This window comes from Corapipo altera, unplaced genomic scaffold (genome assembly GCF_003945725.1).
Source record: "Corapipo altera isolate COAL_440 unplaced genomic scaffold, ASM394572v1 124, whole genome shotgun sequence".
NCBI classification, from domain to species: Eukaryota; Metazoa; Chordata; class Aves; order Passeriformes; family Pipridae; genus Corapipo; species Corapipo altera.
The window spans coordinates 410965-432361 of NW_020884967.1; the positions used below are offsets into that span (position 1 = coordinate 410965).

At 41.5% G+C, this 21397-nt stretch overlaps 1 protein-coding gene across 19 annotated transcripts in view; it reads left to right on the plus strand.

The window, feature by feature from the left end:
• Positions 1-21397, plus strand: part of ATP2B2 (ATPase plasma membrane Ca2+ transporting 2) — a 411395-nt gene that overhangs the window by 266792 nt on the left and 123206 nt on the right. The gene's annotated exons all lie outside the window — the stretch shown is intronic.

Genomic DNA, 21397 nt, shown 5'->3' on the forward strand with positions numbered 1-21397 from the left:
CTTGTATGTTCAAGGATCATTTTGCACCCTTCCATCAGCTGTTTGGGGTTGAACAAAGAGGATGACTATGGAAGAATGTCCTTAATAATTACAAAAGCTTTTAAAGTGCAAGTACTGGAGGGTGCTCTGGAAATGAGGAGGCAGCTCAGGCACCTCAGGGGATGCTGGTTCAACACCAGCAGATCCCTTGTTTGGCTCTGCAAGGGTTTCCCTCAGCTTTAGTGGGTGCTGTGCAGGGAATCTGCTTCTGCTCAAAGGCAGCCCCCTCTTCCCCTGTGTGCCCTGGGCACCCTCAGAGCAGTTGCTGACTTTGCACCTGCACTGGAACCTCTTCCCACCCACTTCATCCCCCAGTCAGTGTGTTCATCCTTAGATTTGTAAATCAAAGTATATAAATGAGTTGTTTATATCTTGTATTTTTAATGGAGATGTTGAACTCAAATTGGATAAAATAACATCTCTGTGGGGGCTTTAAACTTGAGCCCATTTATAGGGTATTCTTTTCCCTTATAAGTAAGGTGATTTTATTCCTTCATTTCTGTGTCCTTTATTTTTCTTTGTGACCTTCCCCACACCTGTCTGCTCCAAGGAACACAAATGCAGGAGTATTTGATTTTTGCTGCATCTTGTTTTTCCAGGAGATTTTGTGACGGTAACACGTGGTGTAAAATATCTCTAAAAATCTGACCCCCAGATTCTAGACTTATCTAACATTTATCAGTGTTCAGGCACTGCAGAATTTGGCCCTTCTTGCTTCAAGATTTGATACCCACAGTTAGTGCTGTGAAGCCAAAGAAAAGCCAGTAATCAGTGTGAGTTCTGAAAAAAATATTTCAAATCCTTTTTATTGACTGGAATAGTAAGTTAGCCAAGGAAAAGTATTAAGTGGTTCTCATTGTCATTTTTGATTTGTTGTGTTCTTAAGCCAACTTTTCCATGGATTTAATTGAAAGGAGTAAGTCAGAATTGTTCTGTCTACTCAAAGATTGCAGAGTTTGTGTGTTGGTTGTCCCTATGTGCAGAGTTACAGCTGCAGATCCTCCTTTATAGGATCTACAAGATTTTACTGTTACATTCAGATTGTAAAATCTTAGGCAACTAGATTTTTTTTCCCTGGTGCTACAAGTTTTACAACCCCATATGAGAGAAGTTATGAAGTCTTACAAAAATCCACCCAGACACTGGGACCAAGACTGAATGATAATAAAAATTAGAAGTGAACTTTGCACCACAGATTTTTTAACTTTCAAGTGTTTCTTAGGGGTTTTGTTGTGAGTCATTTTCTTAATTTGATTTTTGAGCCAATTTTTGTAAGCAGCATCATTAGAGAGAATAGATTAATAATTTACTAGTCAGTTGCAGCTTTTTGCCTTATATATATATATATTTATACAATACTGTAATTACCTTTGTTGGAAAAGGAATGAATGTTCATTATTTAGAAATTAGCTTGGTCATGCAGGACAGTTTGGTAACTTTTAAGTGCATCTTGTTTTCTAAAGTTGCCTTTATTGGGATCTATAAGGTTATAAATGAAATAGCACTGAAAAATCCTGACTACAGGCCAGGTCATACTTGAAGCTCTGGTTAAACTGATTTGCATGAAATTGGGTGTTAAACCACCAGCATGTAACAATTAACTAAAAAGAAAGGTAAATATAGAATCCCAGAATGGTTTGGACTGGTAGAGTCCTTAAAAATCATCTTGTTTCCACCCCCTGCCATGGGCAGGGACACCTTCCACTAGCCCAGGTTGCTCAGAGTTTCATCCAGCCTGACCTTGGACACTTCCAGGGATGGGGCAGCCACAGCTCCTCTGGGCAACCTGTGCCAGGGCCTCCCCACCCTCCCAGGGAAGAATTCCTTCCCAATATCCAATGTAAATCTCCTCTCTGTCAGTTTGAAGCCACTTCCCCCTGTCCTGTCACTCCAGGCCCTTGTAAAAAATCCCTCTCCATCTTTCTTGTGGACTCCTTTCAGGCAAGACACAGAACATTTGAAAATAACTAATGAGTAAAAAAAAATACCATCGGGGGAACACATTAGTAAGAGGAGCCTGTTTGCTTTCCTAGGGTTTAGATCAGACTGTGACTTTTTTTGTGTGTGTGAAAGTATTAAATTGAAGTATAATCATCCCCATGGTATCTTCTGACTTTCTTCTTCTTCTTCTTTTTTTTTTTTTTTAAGTTGCAGACTGCCAAGGATGCTCAGGATTCATACATTTTATTAGTTTGCTGATAATAAAAAAAAGTTTAAGTCCAGCTTAGTTGTAATTTTTCAAGAAGAAGAAGTATTGCCACTTGCTTTTGCAATGTTTTACTTCCTGACTGAGAGTTCTTATCTGCTGCAAAAGTGAGTGTGAACTGTGGGCAAGAAGCATCTGCTAAACAGCAGAATCATTAGAAATCTTCATTAGAAATGAAATAAGATTTAAAATGAGATAGAAATTAATACAAAACACCTAGAACACTTAAAATACTTCCACAGTTACTTAAATCCCTCTTTACATGTATGTTATTTTCTCAGCTTCAGATCCGAAAGTCAGTGGCTATTTATTTTCTGATGGTATTTAAAGCTAATTCTCTTGTGCTTAGCATTCCTAGAGGTCTGATGTTTTTCCAGGTTCAGAGATTTATGGCATGAAGAGATCCAAAATAGAAGACCTTTCATGTGATTTTTCCAACTACTTGTATTTTCAGAAATAACTGGAAGGTAGAATATATTTACTTTTCTGAGAATTTCAACAGTAGTTGCATCCTCAACAAGAGAAGTACCAAACCGAATTCAACATGTCCCTTAAAATAGTAGCTTTACTCACCCTTAATTTTGTGTTGCATGTTAGAAATGAGAGGTTTAAAAGTTGCAGTGCTGTGTTCTCCTCATACTCATATATTAGTTCTGAATAAACTGCATTAAATTTCTGTGTTAAATCAGTTTGCTCACAAAGAGCTATAGAAACTTTGGGCTTGGGAAAAACTGATTTATACCACTGTGAGCCATGTGGGGCAGTTCCATTCTCTGGAGACGGATTTCCACCAGAGTCTGCTCCTTTGTTGTAAAGAGATCATATCTTTTTTTGTGTGAGTATAATTTAAAACAGGGGAAAAAAAAAGATTAAATACACTGAGATGGTTTTCCTACGTGCACATACTGTGAGTCTACACCAGAGCTTTTTGTTTCATGTTTGCCATCAGTGTTCACATCCATGGCTTGCCTCTTCCCTTGCATCATCCCTGGGGTGGCCCTGACATGGCTCCTACGTTTGTGTATATTCTTCCCATCCCTGTTTACATAAAGACATAATGATGTGAAAGAAACGTGTGAACTGAGCAAGACTAAACACTTGTGATCTGTGGTCTGACATTCGCTGTACAAACTTTGTGTAATCCACAGAGAGAGGTTTCTTCTCTTTTCCATAGGAATAAAACTTCCTGAGATTAATGCAAATCCAAACACTGGAAATACCTGGGCATGTAAGGGTCAAGAAGGATTCTGCTCTTAATGGCTTGAGCATTATGTTATGCAAACATTAGATCTGTAAAAGCCCAAAGTGTGTGGCTGCATTTGCTGTGAGGATAAACAATCCTTGCTACGAGGATAAACAGAACCTTTTGACCATCCCTGGCTTTTGTACAGACCATTAACATGTAAACCTCTGGTTGCCACCGAAGTTCTGCACGTTAATAATTTTAATTTCAGGAGTTTTCACAGTACTGATGCTACGTTAGGTGAGTGCTTGCACACCTACACTCCTTGAAGACTTTCCTGTTGATGCCAAATGCATTGTTTAGCAGTTTGGATGCTTTAAGCTGTGACTTGTCACCCTCTCTAGTTTCCAGCTATTTGTTGCCACCGGTTTTCAGTGTCAGGACAGCTGTTTGTGTAAATGTGCTAGGAAATACATGTGGAAAAACCCCTGGCTGGCTTAGGAGCTGGACATAGGGTGGGCAGGGGACAAGAGGTCTTTCGCAATTGGTTTTGGTACCACCATTGCCTGTGAACTTCAGGGGAAATGAATGAGCTCAGACACCCATAATGACTTGTGTATAACATGGCATATGCCAAATTGAGAGGTAAATTGCTTGATTTTTCAATATGTTTGTGTTTGACTGGTCTTCCATCATAACTCTAATCCCCACTGTGCCAGACAGTGGCCTAATGTCTAATCAGAATTTGTAGGCACTGAGTGGACATAGGAGAGGGAGAGAATAGGAGAAGCTATGATGATACCACAGAGATCACAGATTATTAACATTCACTGGGAAACTAGCAACCTAATCACCACATATGGTTTTCAGGTAAATAAATATGTTGCAGAAAGCATCCTGTGTTATCATTCCTGGAATTAAAGCTTTTGGACAGCTTGCTTCATCTATCCAAAGGCAATTTCCAGACAGAATTTTACTATTCAAAAAAGTCCTCATGGTCTGTTGCAGCACCAAAATACTTGGGGCTCTATTTTCTGCCACTAGGAAAATTATACCCCAAAGTTTCCAGAAATGCATACAATATTACAGGAGTTTCTTTCTAAAGAGCAAGTATCCAATGATGTGGGATGCGAAGAGCAAAGTATCCTGCAAACAGCTTAATTACCAGTCTGTTTGCAATTTGTTATTTTGTCCTAATACTGTATGATTCAAATCCTTCCTGCTGTGCCCTTTCCCCCCATTTCAGTGGTTGCTTGTAAGGCCAAAGCTTGGCTGTACCATTTTTTCCCCCCAGGTAAACGAACCTGAATTGAGAAAGTGCTTTGGAAGCCAGGAAAATTGAATTGTAGATGCCTCTTTTCTTGTTTTTAAAGAGCAGGAACACTGATCGGATTGCCTGGTGTCCCTTCCTCCTGCCCCAGGAATCTCCCTCTTGTCCCTGTCACACAGAGGTGTCCCTCCAGGATGCAATCCCTGTTCCTCTGCTGGGTTTGGTGGCAGCACAGCGAGTGCCGTAGCAGTGAGTCATGGCTGCAGAAAGCCAGCTCAAGGACAAGCCAAGGGTGTTTGAAGGCAGCAGCTTCATAAAGCTGGGATTCAGGACTAGTTCAACTGTTTTCAGCCTCAAGGAATACGGCTTTAGGGAGCTGAGGCTTCGGGAGGGAAGATGCTTGTTTAAAATCACCGAAAGCCAAATCTTTAGACGCGGTTTTGCGTTGGAATTTTGGGTTTAAGTTCAGTGACGCTGCAGAAAACAGTGTTACATAAAACACAGCAGCTGCAGTCTGCATTTGGGGGCAGGGGGAGAGCATGTAACCAAACCAAAAGTGGAGTGCCAGAGCAGAGGAAACCATTTTAAAGGTATATTACAAGAAAGAAAATTTCTAAGTGGGGGGCTGACTTGGAGCTTGATAACTGCCCCAGCCTGGTACTGTTGTTTTGTTTTTTTTAACATGTAAGAAGATTTTAAATAGGATTTACAACTTGGCAATTGCATCTGGTTTCTGTGACTTGTTGGCCCTGGGAAGGGTAGAGTGCAACTCTTTTGGAGTGAAGGGCAGCTCTGCCCATCCGTGTAGGGAAAGGGGCACTTCTGTGGCAGGCAGTGGGTAGCATCCCTGGACTCTGAAACCTCTGCTTCCCCCTGCAGCAGAACTGCTGCTGCCCTCAGAACAGAATCAAGCTCTAAATTAGGTGTTTATAAAGCAGAGTAGTCCTAGAGACACCTGCATCCTCACTGCAGTTGGAAATAGGTGCTGACAGCAGGTATCCAGCTCAATCTCCTTGATATTTAACCACTAAACTGGGACTAAGCCCTGGGTGTGAGCACTGGTTGCCTGTGTGGGCATGGACAGAGCCCTGTTGGGGGCTTAGGCAGCTGCTGCTGAAGCCCCAGGTCCTGTGGCATTGCCATTCTTTCTTACATGATTCAGATGGGAAGGTTTGGTGTTGGTGAGGTTTGTGTGTGGTGAAGTCAGAGGTAGTAAGTGCTAATACCACAACAGGTAGAGCAAAGTCCTTTATAGTGGGAGACCCAGTGAATCCACCAACTTCCAAAGGATTATTTTTTGAGAAAGTTGCTCTGTGTTGCTCTGGTTAGATGCTGACTGCATTGGTTGCTGTATTTGGTTATTTATAGAACATTGTTTTTAATTAATTTTGTATTGATAAGATAAAAGCAGATTAGGCGGACTGGATTGATCAGTTTGCATCAGTCAACATCACCTGTCGTCTTCAACCAGTGACAGAGGAAGCTTTTGACATTTTACAGATCAAATATTTTGGTGCAGGTGAGCACAAGAGGTCATGAAAGCACTGTGGAACATTCCCATATCCATGTTTTTATCAGGGCAGACGGTGGTCTTTGTGTGTATCATCCCGACTGCGTGTGAATAAGAGTGTGGTGTATATTTATCCATGAGTGAAGAGGCTGTGCTTTCATAGCTTTAGACTATAAAAATGAACAAACTGGATGTTTGTTAAAGATCCTTTTCAAGATGCAGCACCTTTCATCTCAGGTCACTATGATCGAGTACAGCATGACTCAGGATTACCTTTTCATGGCACATCAGTCCAGCTCACAAGTGGGGGGAAAGGTGAGGGGATCAGGCATAATTGCTACTCTTGTTGAATGAATTGCTCAGATATCACAATCTGAATGAAATTGTAATACCTTCTCACTTTTACCAGGCAGGTCTAATGGGTCAGAGTTTGGTAGGTCAGTGTAAAAGGAGCTTGAGTTTCCCATCCTGGGCTGTATCAGTCCTCTGAGGGTTGGCAGGCGGTGAACTTCATATGCACTAAGCTTAATTGCAAAGAAAGGCTGTGACACAAACAAAGCTCAGGAAGTTAAAAGATTAATGCTGTCAGAGTCTTTTTATGATCTGCAAGCCGGTTTCCACAATAACAGAAACTGTTCATTTTTCTAATAAGGAGCACGTGAATGGAAGGACATACTGGCACTTGCTATTAATAGTCTCGTGTAATTACTTCTGAAGTTTTTTGTTGTCTGCTATTTTTCATAATCATTAAAAAAATAGAGTACTTTTGTTAAGGTTTTCAAAGTCTTGCAACGTGAGTAATCCAGTGTTTTCTCGAAAAGGCTTTTCTTCAATGAAGAAGAAATAAGCCTGCAAAGTACATGGTACTCCATGGTCACCTTTGAAGACATCACTTCTGATGGTATATGGATATTGCTGCATGCTGATCTCCCAAAATTTTGCTTTCTTTATGCCCATGCTTCTGGCTTAAAAGGGCAAACAACCAACCCCCTGCTCCCACAAAGAGATGTGTAAGGTTAAATCTCAGTTGTGGCCTCAGAGGACATAAAGTTCCCTAAAGGGATTAAGGAGAGAGTGAGGACTATGCTGAGCAGTGGGAACTCAGAGGGAAGAGCTATCTGATGTTTATCAGTGACATTGGTTTCTCTGAGATAAAATGAAAGGGAAAATGAGGAATGTGAAAAAGGAAGAGGGGAAAGATCTTTTAAGAGGGTCTTCAGGAAGAGCAGTGGACACAGGAGGCAAGCAGGGAGACAGAGAAAATAAAAATACATTTAACAAAAGGAATATCAGAATTAGGCAACAAACACACAAAAAAAGTCTGCCTTTTAGCATCCCGAATATTTCAGCATGACCATCCAGCTCATCTCTGCTTATAATTTACATAACCTGTAGAAAACAGATGCATACTCAAGATGTCTACCTGAAAGGAATGACTTCATCCTTAGCCCTGTTAGTTCAAGGTCTTTGCACTTTGTTTCCATCACGATGATTTCATAGTGTAGTGATGTTATCAGTGCTATTCAAACTGATAACATTCTCTAAACACTGCTAAAGCATACGTGGAAAGTGTGTCTGATTGTCTCCTGTTTAGTGTTAATGTGTGTCATGCTTGAGGGATGCATTAATGAACATTTTTGAAGCCTGCAATGACAATCCTCTAGGCCCAGTCCCTTCATTAATGAATCATGATGGAACAGAGCAGGCATTGGGTCATTTTATCCTTTCAGAGTCCTGAAGAGAATGCTGCAATGCAGCTATAAGCAAAAGGGTTGCACACATGACAAAGTGCTTTTGAATCCTAGTCTGTGTTTCTGGAACATTTTGGGTTTTAGGAAGACTGCCAGATTCTCAAAACATTTTTCTTAGGAAAGGAATTTATTTTTTTTTTTTTTTTTACTATTTCAGAAAGACTTATTCCAACGTCTTCTATTCTATCAACTTGGAAACATGAGCTTCAGTAAAAACAGAAAGTCACTGATCATGCTGTGTTCAGCAACCATTGAAAAGGACTTGGGGAGACTTCTGTTTCATAATATTTGTACAGTAGCTGGCTTGTAGTAATTTGCATAAGATTTTGGACAACAACCTTACCATGAATTTGGACTGATTTTCCCCAAAACATTTTGTGTGAGGGAGGAACCCTGGAAGAAAAATAACCTGACAAGGCAAGGAACTGTGCAAAGAAAAGCCTATTCTCCTTCTGAAAGAGAAGCATTTGAAAAATCAAAATAGAATTTCCAATTAAAGTTACTAATGAGACAAACGAACACCTCTAGTTTAAAGCAGGAAAATGTTTTAAGTGCTCCTTTTCTTGGGGTGAGCATAATGGGGATAAATTCATTTTCAGTCTGTTCTGGTGTAATGTAAGTAATTAATTCCCTAAGTAGTTGTTATCTAAATCTATGCCTCTGTGTTACATGATAAAAGTATCTGAGTGCTTAGAATTCTGCTCACTTTTCATATAAAAAGAATGTTACGTTTCGTTCCTTTTTTAATCTCTTCTTGATTCTTGGTTTTTTTGTTTCTCTTTACTTGCAAGAATTTGTTTCTAATTTGGCAATGCAAATTATTGTGTTCTCTTGTTGATGATATGTGGCTTCAACTCCCAGTTTCCTCCTGCCATAGCTATGGGATGAGGAGGTGCCTGTCTCCAGCAGCAGCTTGGAGATGCTGAGGGGAAAGTGGTCTCAGCAAACTCAGACTAAGGGATTTATCTATTCTCAGTTGTGGATTTATTCTAGAACATCTCTTCCTGATTAACCAGTCTGGATTAACTCTTTGTGGGGATCTTCTTACTTTGGATTAAGAGACCTTTTCCCAGGAGGAAACACAGTGAGGAATTAATGGGCTAAAAGTCAAACCAAATGGCAAGAAAAATAGAAACAGAGGTAACTGCTGTGCAAGGAAAAGGTTGAAAGCCATCAAGGGATTAAATGACTTCTCATCTGAGACCTTCTCTTAACTAAAAAGCTAAACTTCCACCTGCATAATGAAGGTTAATTAATAATTGTAGGGGTTATTTTGGGGGGCATTAAGAAAATGTAATTTTTGTTTACTCCCTGAAACTGCCTAAGGATGGTTGTTAAAAGGAATTTGGTGTTTTTATTACGAGGCAAAATAATATTTTGACTTTTGCTGATGTGTCTAACACAAATTCCTAAGCATTTGTAATGTGAGCACACTTCTGCCAGGGCTTTGCTTCTGCCAGGACTTTGATCAGAACTTCGTCCTTGCCTTCTCCTGAAACTGCACTTGCCAAAGAACACACAAAGTTTTCAACTTCTCAAACTATAGAACACAAAATTAAAAAGACTGGAAAAGTCGTTCTTAACATAAAGAACACTTAGATAAAATGACCAAATCTGTGAAGATATTTGAATATGGATCCTTTCCCACTTTTGTCAACTTTGAATAGAACGTCCTTGTAGTTGAGCAATTTTCAGTGGTTTTTTGGGTTGCTGGAACTCCATCTTAGCAAACCTTTGTTAAGTCTTACACGTTCAGGAATATTTCTATTAAGATTGGATTTTTGGAGTGGGACTGATTTGGTGAACATAAAAAATACATGGAGTCCTTGGCTGCCTCTGGCTCACAGGCTTGTACAGGTGGTGACTAGGAACACCTTGCTGGAGGGTCTTAATTTATAATTTAATATTTGATTTGCACTGTAAAACAATCTGCAGAACTTCAGTAGTGATTCTTGTATTCAGATCAGGTTAGTTATGTGGAGGGCTAATCAAGGTGATTGACAATACATGCTTCATAGAAGAGAGAGTCTATTCTTTTGGGCTTTTTAGTGGGCTAAATTAGGAGATGTCTGTGGGTGTTGTGTTCCTAATGGAGTTCTGCTGCATGTGGGTATAAGAATAAAGTAATGTTTTATCCCACAGTACCTCTTGGGATTGCTTTGGTCACAGTTTATATTTTCTCATTAAAAAAAACCCCAAAAACGGGAGTGAGGAAAACATTATCACTTTTTTGTGGTGTTTTTATTATCTTTATATAAAATTGAGAACTCTTTGGAATAATAACATTACTTCTGTTCCAATGGTGCCATCATCCCAACTTAAACCCTGCTACTGATGGTGAGTCCCCTGCTCTGCTCTCTGACAATGGGGCAGCTTTTGTGGACTGAATGAACTAATTACCAAGAGGCTGAGAAGACTTGAGACGTAATTTTGCTGTCTTTTCTCCATTTGATCTAGAAAATGGGGAAATAGGGAGCTTGTTTGCTTTGCTAAATTCTCAGTGCCCAGTGACTCCAAATGTTGTTTATGTGTCCAGTATGAGACAGTCACTGTAATAGTGTTCATGTTGCTTTCTTTGGTTGGAATTTTATGGCTTCTTTCACTTTTATTTTTCCTTTGAGTTTGTGTTGTACTTAAGTCTACAGGAAAGGCAGATGATGGATGTACATGTAGAGATGTAAAAATGCTTAGGAATTTGTGTTAGACACATCAGCAAAAGTCAAAATATTATTTTGCCTCGTAATAAAAACACCAAATTCCTTTTAACAACCGTCCTTGGGCAGTTTCAGGGAGTAAACAAAAATTACATTTTCTTAATGCCCCCCAAAATAACCCCTACAATTATTAATTAACCTTCATTATGCAGGTGGAAGTTTAGCTTTTTAGTTAAGAGAAGGTCTCAGATGAGAAGTCATTTAATCCCTTGATGGCTTTCAACCTTTTCCTTGCACAGCAGTTACCTCTGTTTCTATTTTTCTTGCCATTTGGTTTGACTTTCAGCCCACTAATTCCTCACTGTGTTTCCTCCTGGGAAAAGGCCTCTTAATCCAAAGTAAGAAGATCCCCACAAAGAGTTAATCCAGACTGGTTAATCAGGAAGAGATGTTCTAGAATAAATCCACAACTGAGAATAGATAAATCCCTTAGTCTGAGTTTGCTGAGACCACTTTCCCCTCAGCATCTCCAAGCTGCTGCTGGAGACAGGCGCCTCCTCATCTCAGGAGGAAATTGGGAGCTGAAGCCACATATCACCAACAAGAGAGAAGGGCAAGTGGGTAATAATGAGTACAGGAGTGTTACATAGGTAACAGTGTGTGTTCTATGTTAGGTGTTCCACAGGTCTAATCATTTTAATGCTCCTGAGCAGTGGAGTGAAATCCATCAGATTCTCCAAAAGCATCTTCTTGTCTTTCTGTCTCCTCACAAGTTGGGTATTGTGGTTGTGAGTGACATCACTGCCACTTGCAGGAGTGACAGTAGCATCTCCTGCTGCTCACAGATGGCATAATGATCACAGCACTGTGTTTTCTTTGGTGTTCTCACTTTTTAAAACTACCTTGAGTGCTCTCCTGAACACACAGCAGTGTGAGGTGCACCAGAGCCAGTGCTCTGCCTCTGCATAGCTTGGAGTGAACACAGCACTGTGCAGGTGACAGGCTGACATTACTCCACAGGAAAAATGGGTGACACTGACAGAGAGCAATGAAATCAAGAACTGCCAAGTAGCAGCACTTAGAAGTAACACCTCAGTAAAATGCTGCTCATTGCTATCTGGTTTATTCGTTGCTTTTTTTAAGTGAGGGTGTGAAAGAATCACTCTATGGAAGCAGACTGGGCAGAGTGGGGTTTGGTATTTGATTTTGACTTGGTTATAGATACCCCAAAAATATGTTTATTTCTTCAGAATATAAGATTTCTTCTTCTGTTATATATTTTCGTGTTAAAGGTTAAAGCATCTATATGAGGAATCAGCTACTTAACCTACACATTCTGGGAATTGTATAGAAAAACCTCTTTTCCATGCTGTTGTTATTGTGAGAGCATATGTTGTTATGCTGTGTTACTCTTAACCTTTCCAATAGGCTTCATCAAATAAATGTGAACTCCAGACCCCTGGAACTGCTGATACTAAAGAAACTGTGGTGATTGCAGCAGCAAATAATAGTAAACATTCTTCATATAAGAAGAGATGCTTTCTCTCCCTGAAAGACTTTCAGAATACTGCATAAGAACCTCATACTGGACTTAAAACTCTCTCTAATGTGTCTTGCATAGTATTTTCCTCACTCAAGGCCATGATTTCCCAGTTTCATGGGCTTTATTCCTTGGGCAATTGCTTTCTCAGATTGCTGTGACTGTCACCCCGAGTGGACAGGCTCTGTGGAACTGAACACAAAATCATGAGGAGTCTTTAGGGAGCCCAGGCCACATCACCCTGAAAGCACATTATGGTGTGAGAAGGCAGCTGGGGCTGCCCCTGGGACCTCTTGAGCTGTGTTGAATTAGTCAGGGGGCTGCAGCTTCTGGGATGTTTCACCGACACCGACGTCCTTCGAGCATAACGTTGAACTTGCATAACTTTGAGTGACGTGAAGTAACTCCAAAAACTGTGATAAGAAGTGGGAAAAATCAAAGGTGAAGAGGTTTTTTCACCTGTAGAGAGCTGACAGTCCAGCAGCAGTTTTTGTAACTGTGGGCTTTTTTTGTTCAGGGTTGCTCAGCAGGAGTGCCCAGGCTCGATGCCACTGGTCACACTCACATTGGTGGTATCTCTAGGTGGACATGTGGACTTGGTGCCATGCACAGTCAGTCCCTGTGGTATTCCCTGCTCTACCATGTGCCCTCTGGCTTGCTGGTGCTCACCTGTTTGGCTGCACTTCTCCAGGGCTTAGAGGAGCCCCAGTACACAGGCAGCTCCAGCAGATGCCTTCATGCAGGCACAGAGCTCCCCATGGACCATGGCTGATGGAAATGTTTCCAGTGGGACACTTGCATCTCCCCAGCCTGTGCTGTATCCAGACAGTAGCTGCCTCTCCAGCAGCCAGAGAGGTTTGCTTGTCAGCAACAAGCTGTGCTTTGGGAACAGGGATTCACGAATTGATTTCAGGGTCTTTTTTCCCCTCCCCATTCCCTGTGGTTGCCATTGGCAATATGTATGAAGTGGTGAATTTTTTGTAGGGCCCAGGGAGGATAGTGGTAAGTGGTTATGAAGGTATGTTAATTAAGGAGGGCTCTCCACTTTGACTTTATTGTGTGCTCATTTATTCCTTGATTTTTTTCTTGTCTAAGACCTTGGATCTCCTCTGTTAAAATCACACAGTTGCTCTTTGCCAGTACCTGATTGACATGTTAGTGCTTTCCAAGCCTGATCCCACAGAACAGCCAGCAAGTGTGGCTTAAGATGTAGCCAGGGATGCTTGATTTGATTTAAACATTAAGGAGAAGAAAAAGCTTTCACATTACCTGGAATAATCATGTTATTATAACTCAGCATTGTAACAGCATGTTTTTGATGCTATTTCCCTCATCCTCCTGGTGAATGTCATTGAAATGGTCCCATCTTACATATCTGTGTTTCTATAGGAAATCAGGGCTGTGTGGGTAACACATAAACCTGTGCAGGGGGCATTTGTACAGTCCACTCTAAATCCTAATGTAACCTTCTGTGGGAGGGAAATCCTGTTTGTTTTATTAACCAAAAATTTTGAAAAAACTGTCTCAAGGCTTTGACTGCCTGAAAAAGGGGATTGGGGGAAAGATACAGTTGCATTCCCCCATTCTCTCTCTTTCTCTTCTAAGAAGCCCCAGTGCCATTAAAAAACTGGGAACATGTGATACTGAATAAACCTGGAGTATCCAGTGTCTGTGGGGTATCCCACTGGCTTGGGGGAGGTTGGCTTGGCTGCAGTAAAGCCCTTCCATAGTCTTTAGATTACCTGTCTCAGTGCCAGATGAAGGTCTGCACTGTTGTTTATTTGTCTAATATAACTAGGAATTTTTAATGACTTTTTATTGTGTGGTTGGTGATGGGTGGGAGCTGGATGGTGGAAATACATCCTGGACTATGAGTATTTATTAGCATTGCTGCCTAGAATCTGTAATGACTTTATTGTACATGACACTGCATCATGATAGAACAAAAGAAAAACATCTCCAGGAGCCTGGGGTACCCAAGGTGAGTCATATGAAAATGGTTTGATCATTATCAAATGGAATAAGAACTGAAGAAATGATTTCTGGTGGGATAATTCTCTTCCCTCTCAACAACCATATACTCCCACTGACAGCAGTACTTTTGTAAAAAAGAAATCCTGATTCCTCTTTCTTCATCCTGGACCTTCAGCTCTCATTGAATGTTTTATCAGCCTTTACAGAAAGCTTTTTGTTCTCTGTTTAGTCAAGAAAAATATGAGTTATCTGTTACAATGCATGTCTTGCCTGTGATTTTTGCTGTCTCGTCTCTTGCCCCAGTACTGGCTGATGTTTATGCACTGCACAGAAGTCCAGTCATTAGATTATTATGAAATCATAGCATGTCTTTCAGATGAGTGGCTTTTTTCTGGGGCTATGTTACAGTCACTATCGAGAACCATTTCTGGTTCTGCTGTTATTAGTCATCTTATGTAAACTATTTGTTCCTGGTGAATAGCTTCATTTCAGAGCAATTCTACTTCAAAAATAAATCAGAAGGTGATAGAAGAGATGAACCCAAAATGGCTAGATGGGGAAGTGAATGAAACATGTCATGGAGTGTTCAGTGTTTCTGGGCAGGAATAAACCCTGCCTGCTATCTCACAGCTGAGTGTCAGTCAGGAGTGCCAGCAGATGGGAATTTACTGCCCAGAACTGCCACCAACCTGTCTGGGGCAAGAACCTCAACCTTTCCCTGCCTTGTGGAATTGAGATGAAGTTTTCTAGCATTTCTACAGCTACAAAGAGTTTGAGAGATGGAAACTCATAGTGGAAGTGCCCGTCGTTATGTACCCGCTGCTAAGATTTATGTCAGACATCCAGTCAGTGAGAACAATTGTTAGGTTCTTCAGTTATTTCATTTTTAAAGAACTCATGGAATTTAAGAGCTATTTCTGTACTTTGTGTGAGTTATAGGAGGGTTTTTGTAATCAGTTGGTTTCTTTCCAGCTGCTGAGGAGCAATCCCTGTCCCGTGGGGTGGCAGAGCTCCAGAGGGCAGGACATGCTGGCTGGGCCAGTTGTTGCTGTAAGATGTGAGAGGGAGGATGATTAATGAGGAAATGGAGGGGGGAGGTCATTAATTCCCTGTTTCTATGCTCCTCTCTTCTGTATGTTGGCTCTTCAGATCTGGCTGCAAAGCATTTGACTCCAGGAGGTTCTAAGTGGACTCAGGAACAGTTGCAGCAGCTGCTGAAAACTTACAGGACATGTGCTCCATGACTTGTAATGCCAAAAGCTTTTAGTTTTTGGACAAATTTCTTAACATTTAGGTAAAAAAATGTATGCAAGTGATATTAATGAAAACAGGTAATGAGATTCATTACACTCACAGACAGCTTTGTTGTCCCAGGATTAGAAGGAAATTATTATTTGTTGAGGTTCATTCACTGGTGAAATTCCAATTCACCTTGCTGGAATCAGTAAATACTCTAATTAAACCCTCTCTTATTGATGGACAGCATTCTCTCAACTGACTTTATTTTAATATGACCTGAGCAGAATTTCAATGTACCGCAGTAAAAATCCTTTTCAGGCAACGTACATGGTAAAACTGGGGGGTCACAAAAGCATCCATTCCAGGTGTGAATATTTTCACTTTGTGTTTCACATCCCCGGTGTTTGTTTCACTTGGAAAATAGTCCTCTTGTGTCAGTTTAATGCAACATGTGTTTTTGTGGCATACTTGGTACCAAAGCAGGTGTTTCTTTACTCAGATAAACGAGGGTCATGAAGAATTCATGATTAATGAAGGCCTATGTTGGATCACATCATAGTGTGCCTGCTGACATCATTACACTTAAAGGACAAAATAGACCTTCCTCAGCATTTGATCAAAACCATAACAGTGATCCCAGTTTACTGTGTGTGTCTCCTTGCCTTCCCCACTTTCTTAGGTAGGGGCAGTTTCCTAAGGCAGACCTCAGAAAGTAAACCTGTGAGTTCGTAGCTATTGATTTGAATTGAAAATTTGACATTTTCAGCTCCTTCAGCTCTGTATTATCACTACATGAGTAATACTTCTTACACTGAAGTGGAAGAAAAAAGCCCTGCTGTCGTTTCTAGCTTGGAGAGAGAAAAGCAGAACAGTGCTCAGAAATCTGCTCCCAAATCCAGAGAGTAAAATCCCACTAAAAATGTTGAATGGGACTGTGGGTTTGAATTTCTCATGTTACAACAGCAGTAACTGGGCTAATATTTCAAATTCATGTTATGAAAATGTGAGAATCTGTGCATTAGATACCTGAGCCAGTGGGCCTGGGCAGGTTGTCCTGAATCTTTGTGTGTCAGCAGGGGTGGCAGGGGCTGTTTTAGAGTTAAATGGGAAATAAATGGAATTGGGGAAACAAGGCACAGAAAATGGAATAATTGTTGAGGTCATATTTTGCAGTGGTTTACTTTTCAGTTTCTGTGAAGACCTGGCTAATGTGGTGGTGGGAGTGCTCATCATAGGAGAAGAGAGTTTAGGGTTGGGGTCACTGGGGTTTTGGAGATAAAATATAGGTCTGAGTTCTCATAGGAAGAATTCATGGATGTCATCTGGAATTGTTGTTTCATATTTGGTTAGTTCACCAACCAAAATAGTTGGATTTCCTCTGGCTTCCTTTCCACAGCCTTTCCTTCCTGTGCTGAACAAACTTTGCATTTGAAGTTATTATACTGTGATTTTTAAATTACACTGTTGGCATGTTTTGCTCTTTGAAATTTTTACCTACTTTTCTGGCTGAATCAGAAAATGTATAGAAGAAAGTTAAAAAGCAATGAAGGGTTTATTTGCACAATTAGTGCAAATGTAAATTCTCCAGTCTTCAGCTCATAATTTAAGCCAATTTGAAACATTCTCTTGCAAGTTTTATGTTCTTGGTTTTTTTTTTTCTTTCATTGTCGCTTTAGTAGTGCTGTGCTTTTGCTATTTTTGCAGCATCAAAATCATTCTCTGTTTGTCATGCTCCATTTGGTTGCAGTGGAGATGACTGTCAGAGAAATACAATTTTCCAGGCATTAATTGAAACGATGGCTTTCTATTCAGCATGCAGGAACTGACAGATGTAGATAAGGAACAGAGAAAATTCATTAAGTGGCATTTCTCCAGTTTTTTGTTCTTCTTCTGCCTCCAAAAAAAGCAACAACGCCAGATTAAATCATAAATGCATTCAATATACTGCACATCGTAGAAAAGGTTTTCTACGGAATCATTTTCATTCGACCACAAATTTGAAATAAATTTTGGGGAAAAGTTTTGGAAACTCAAACCTTAAGAAATTACTCCAGTGTTGGAAGCATCAGTAATAAATTTTCACAGTGTTTTCTGAATGTGTGTATAATATTTGTATATAAATTTGACCCTAATCTGCACGTCTATTGTAAAATGCTTTGATCAAGTAATATTGCACAACTTTGACCTACAAAAGCACTTAAAAAATAAAATATTCATGCTTGTGTGGAGAAATGAACCTAAATCCAGCCAGTTTGTGACTTACTGTCATACAGAATATAAGATGGGTCATACAGAATATAAGACTGGCACAGGCTGATGCTTGTGCCAGTAACGCAGGAAATCTGAAGTCATATTGAAACTGGTATTTCCATGCAGGTTTTTTTAGTCCCCATTGGTTGTTTTTCACTCCCTTAGATGTTTTATATCTCCGTATAGAAACGATATTTTAAATTACTTTCATTTGCAATGCTCTCATTGTCACAGGCCTCCTGGGAGAAGTGAGAAATAAAAATACAATATTCAGGAGCAGTGATGAAGTCAGTGTGTGTAATCTGAAAAAAAACCAACATGAACCAGTCTAGCAGCAGGAAAGCCATCTCCTGGTTGACAGTACTGGTGAGGACAGATGTCCCTGTGCAGCCCTTGCTGTGCTAATTGACGTGTTTGCCATCTGTGGCGCCTGTCGGAGCAGCTCCCGCAGCTCTGCCAGGGCCACGGGCAGCCCTCGCCACCTCTAATCCTCCCCGACAATTCAGGCTTGCTCAGAGCACCTTTAGGACTATTTCACGTTTCTGAATAAAGCAGGATACTTGGAAAAGATAAAGAGTGCTCCCCTTGTATGTTCTGTCAGCAGAAACAATGTGAACTTATGGAAGTTTCTCCAAATCAACATCTTGTGTTGCCTCAGATGCTCAGTCTCGTTTCCAGGAACTGCATCTCCCTGTGGAACTTTGTCCCTGCAGGAGGGGAGGAGGAGGGGCAGGCACTGATCTCTGCTCTGGGGGGACCAGGGACAGGACCCCAGGGAACAGTTGGAGCTGTATCAGGGGAGGCTGAGGTTGGATCTCAGGAAAAGGTTCTTCCCCCAGAGGCTGGTTGGGCACTGACCAGGCTCCCCAGGGCAGTGGGCACAGCTCCAAGGCTGCCAGAGCTCAAGAGAGTTTGGATAACACTCTCAGGGACAGGGTGGGATTTTTGGGGTGTCCTGGGCATGGCCAGGAGTTGGACACAATGATCCTTGTGTGTCCCACCTCAGAACCTTTTGTGATTCTGTCCCTTTCTGACCTTGTCTCTACAGTAATGCTTAGAACTGTTAGGATCTGATTTCATCATGTGGTCTGTAGATTTCTTCATTCTCCCCTTTCCTTTCTCTTTCTCTCAGCTTGGGAGTTTGTTTCTGGTAGTCAGTGGGAGAAAAAAAAAAAAAGCCCCAAAACTTCGCTGAATGGGATTTTGAGTGTTGGCCAAGCCTCTGGAGAAGGAAAAGGGCTGGGTTTGAACAGAACATTGAATTTAGTTTTCTAGGATTTGTAAATGACTTACAAGGAGATAAATTTCTTTATTGAAGATGAATATACTCTGCTTTCTAGATGAGACTCGGTGAGTAATTTCCCCAAGACATAGACTTAGAGAAAAGAGTAAAATCACATGCATAATTTACTCTTGTCTATTTGTGGTGCCTAAGGAACATAATATTTATTATAAAACATGAAAGAGTAAAGTAAAATTTGTCTGAATTCCAACAGGGGTTACATAGACTATAGTCTGGGAAATGGTGATGACCATGGATACTTTAAACTCAGTTTAATCCTCAGCCTTATGGTGTCTAAATGAAGAATTTTTGTATTAGAGGAAAAGCTACAGTTCGAGTTCCAGTGTGTCTTTTTTGCTTTGGAGGCTTCTTGGGATGTAGGTGTATTTAAACAGGCCTTATAAACATGGGATAGGAGACGTGTGCTTTGCATTCCCTCCTGACAACGAGGTATAAGGCACAATTTCAAAGTCACGTATCGCGTCTCAGTAAATGTGATGAGGATTGTTGAAAAATGCTGGAGCAATTTCCTGTACCATTCCAGCCATCCCTTCCATGCTGGTGAGTCCCTAGTCATGTGCTGACCTGCTGGAGCTGGCCCACCACTGAGCACATATGTTCTGGATTGGAAAATGCATTTTTCCGACGTCTCTCCCTTCCATTTTCAAACGTGCTTTAAAGTTCCTTCTGTTTTGGAGTTTTGTTTCGCTGCTTGAAGATGCACGAGACGAAAATTTCTGCCCCCACAGCTGTCAGTGCTGCCCATGGAATATCCCTTTCTGCATGAAGTCAGCTCTGTAAAGGAGTAGGTTGTGTTTGGGGACATGGTGCAAATCGTGCGTGCCCTTTTTACAAGTCATATGAGGAGCGGCTGAGGGAGCTGGGGGGGCTCAACCTGGAGAAAAGGAGGCTCAGGAGGGACCTTCTCACTCTCTACAACTCCCTGATAAGAGGGTGGAGCCAGGTGGGGGTCGAGCTCTGCTCCCAGGGAAATAGAGACAGAACAAGAGGAAACAGCCTCAAGTTGCACCAGGGGAGGTTCAGGTTGGATATTAGGGAAAATTTCTTAACTGAAAGAGCTGTCAAGCACTGGAACAGGCTCCCCAGGGAAGCGGTGGAGTCACCATCCCTGGAAGTGTTAAAAACAATTACAGACATGATGCCTGGGGACCTGGTTGTGTGGTGGACTTGGCAGTGTAGGGTTAACGGTCAGATTCAATGATCTTAGAGGTCTAGTCCAGCCTTAATGATTCTATGATTCTTTGACTTTTAGTGAAACTCCTTCCTTGCATTGAGGGGCTTTGCAGGCCTCTACAAGCTGATCAGACTGCACTTGTTTGTTTTTTGTTGAAGGCTTGTCCCTGTGTCAGATCCCATCAGCAGTGACTGCCCTGCTCTCTCACATGTGCTGCCCTGACTTCTGTAACCCCTGTTGGGTCACCAAAAGGCAGCTATCCCATGGCTCAGAGCCTGCAGTTCCTGAGGGGGGAAAGGGTTTACCCTGCCTTGGAAGCTGACTGGGAGCTCTTAGAGGAGTGGAGAGCTTTGACATGCTGTTGTTTGAATCATGGGAGATAACACAGACACATTTCATGACTGCTGGAAGCTGTCACAGTGTCACTGAGCACTAGGTACTGAAAATTAAATGAAGTGAGGTAATAATAACTACAGCGTGCCTTTATCTGGGGGAGAAGGGTTGTGTTTCTTAGAAGCTGAAGGTAAAATGAAAGTTTGATGAGTTAACCTAGAGGCAGAAGCTCCACAGCAGCTGTAATTATACACCTGGAGTGAAAGGTGAGTCACCATCTGCCTGGACTGTGGCAGGACTGATATGTTCAGAAGAGCATCGCTTTCGTCTTGGGGAAATAGTGCTTGGGCCCAGTGCTGTCACCTGAGAGGGTCTGAGAGGGACAGGGACACTGCTGGGGGCGGGTCCTGGGCCACCCAAACACACAGTGGGGACTCTCAGCATATTAGCAGCCTGACTGGTGTTCCTTGATGTCCTGAAGATGATGTTTCCAGGGCTTCTCATTCCTGATGTACCCCATGGGTGGTGATAGGGTTTGGGATAGCCAAGGACTCACCCTGAACTGCGTGAGCTGAGGAATCCTTCCAGTGTGGGGTCCATGGTTTCCTCTTGCTCTCCTGCAGGCACCTTTGTGTTCCTCTGAGACGAGCCCTGAACTTCAGTGTTTTCTGGGTGAATAAGCATAAACAACTTTACATTTCTATTACATTCAAAACTTACAGTTTTATGAATGTTCCAACTGGGTCGGTCTCTTCTCTCAGGCAACAAGCGATAAGGCAAGAGGAAATGGCCCCAAGTTACACCCTGGGAGGTTTAAATTGAATATTAGAAAAAATTTCTTCATGGAAAGGGTTGTCCAGTATTGGAACAGACTGCCCAGGGAAGTGGTGGAGGCACCATCCCTGGAGGGATTTAAAAGACCTGTGATTGTGGTGCTTTGGGGACCCGGTTAAGTGTTGGCCTTGGCACTG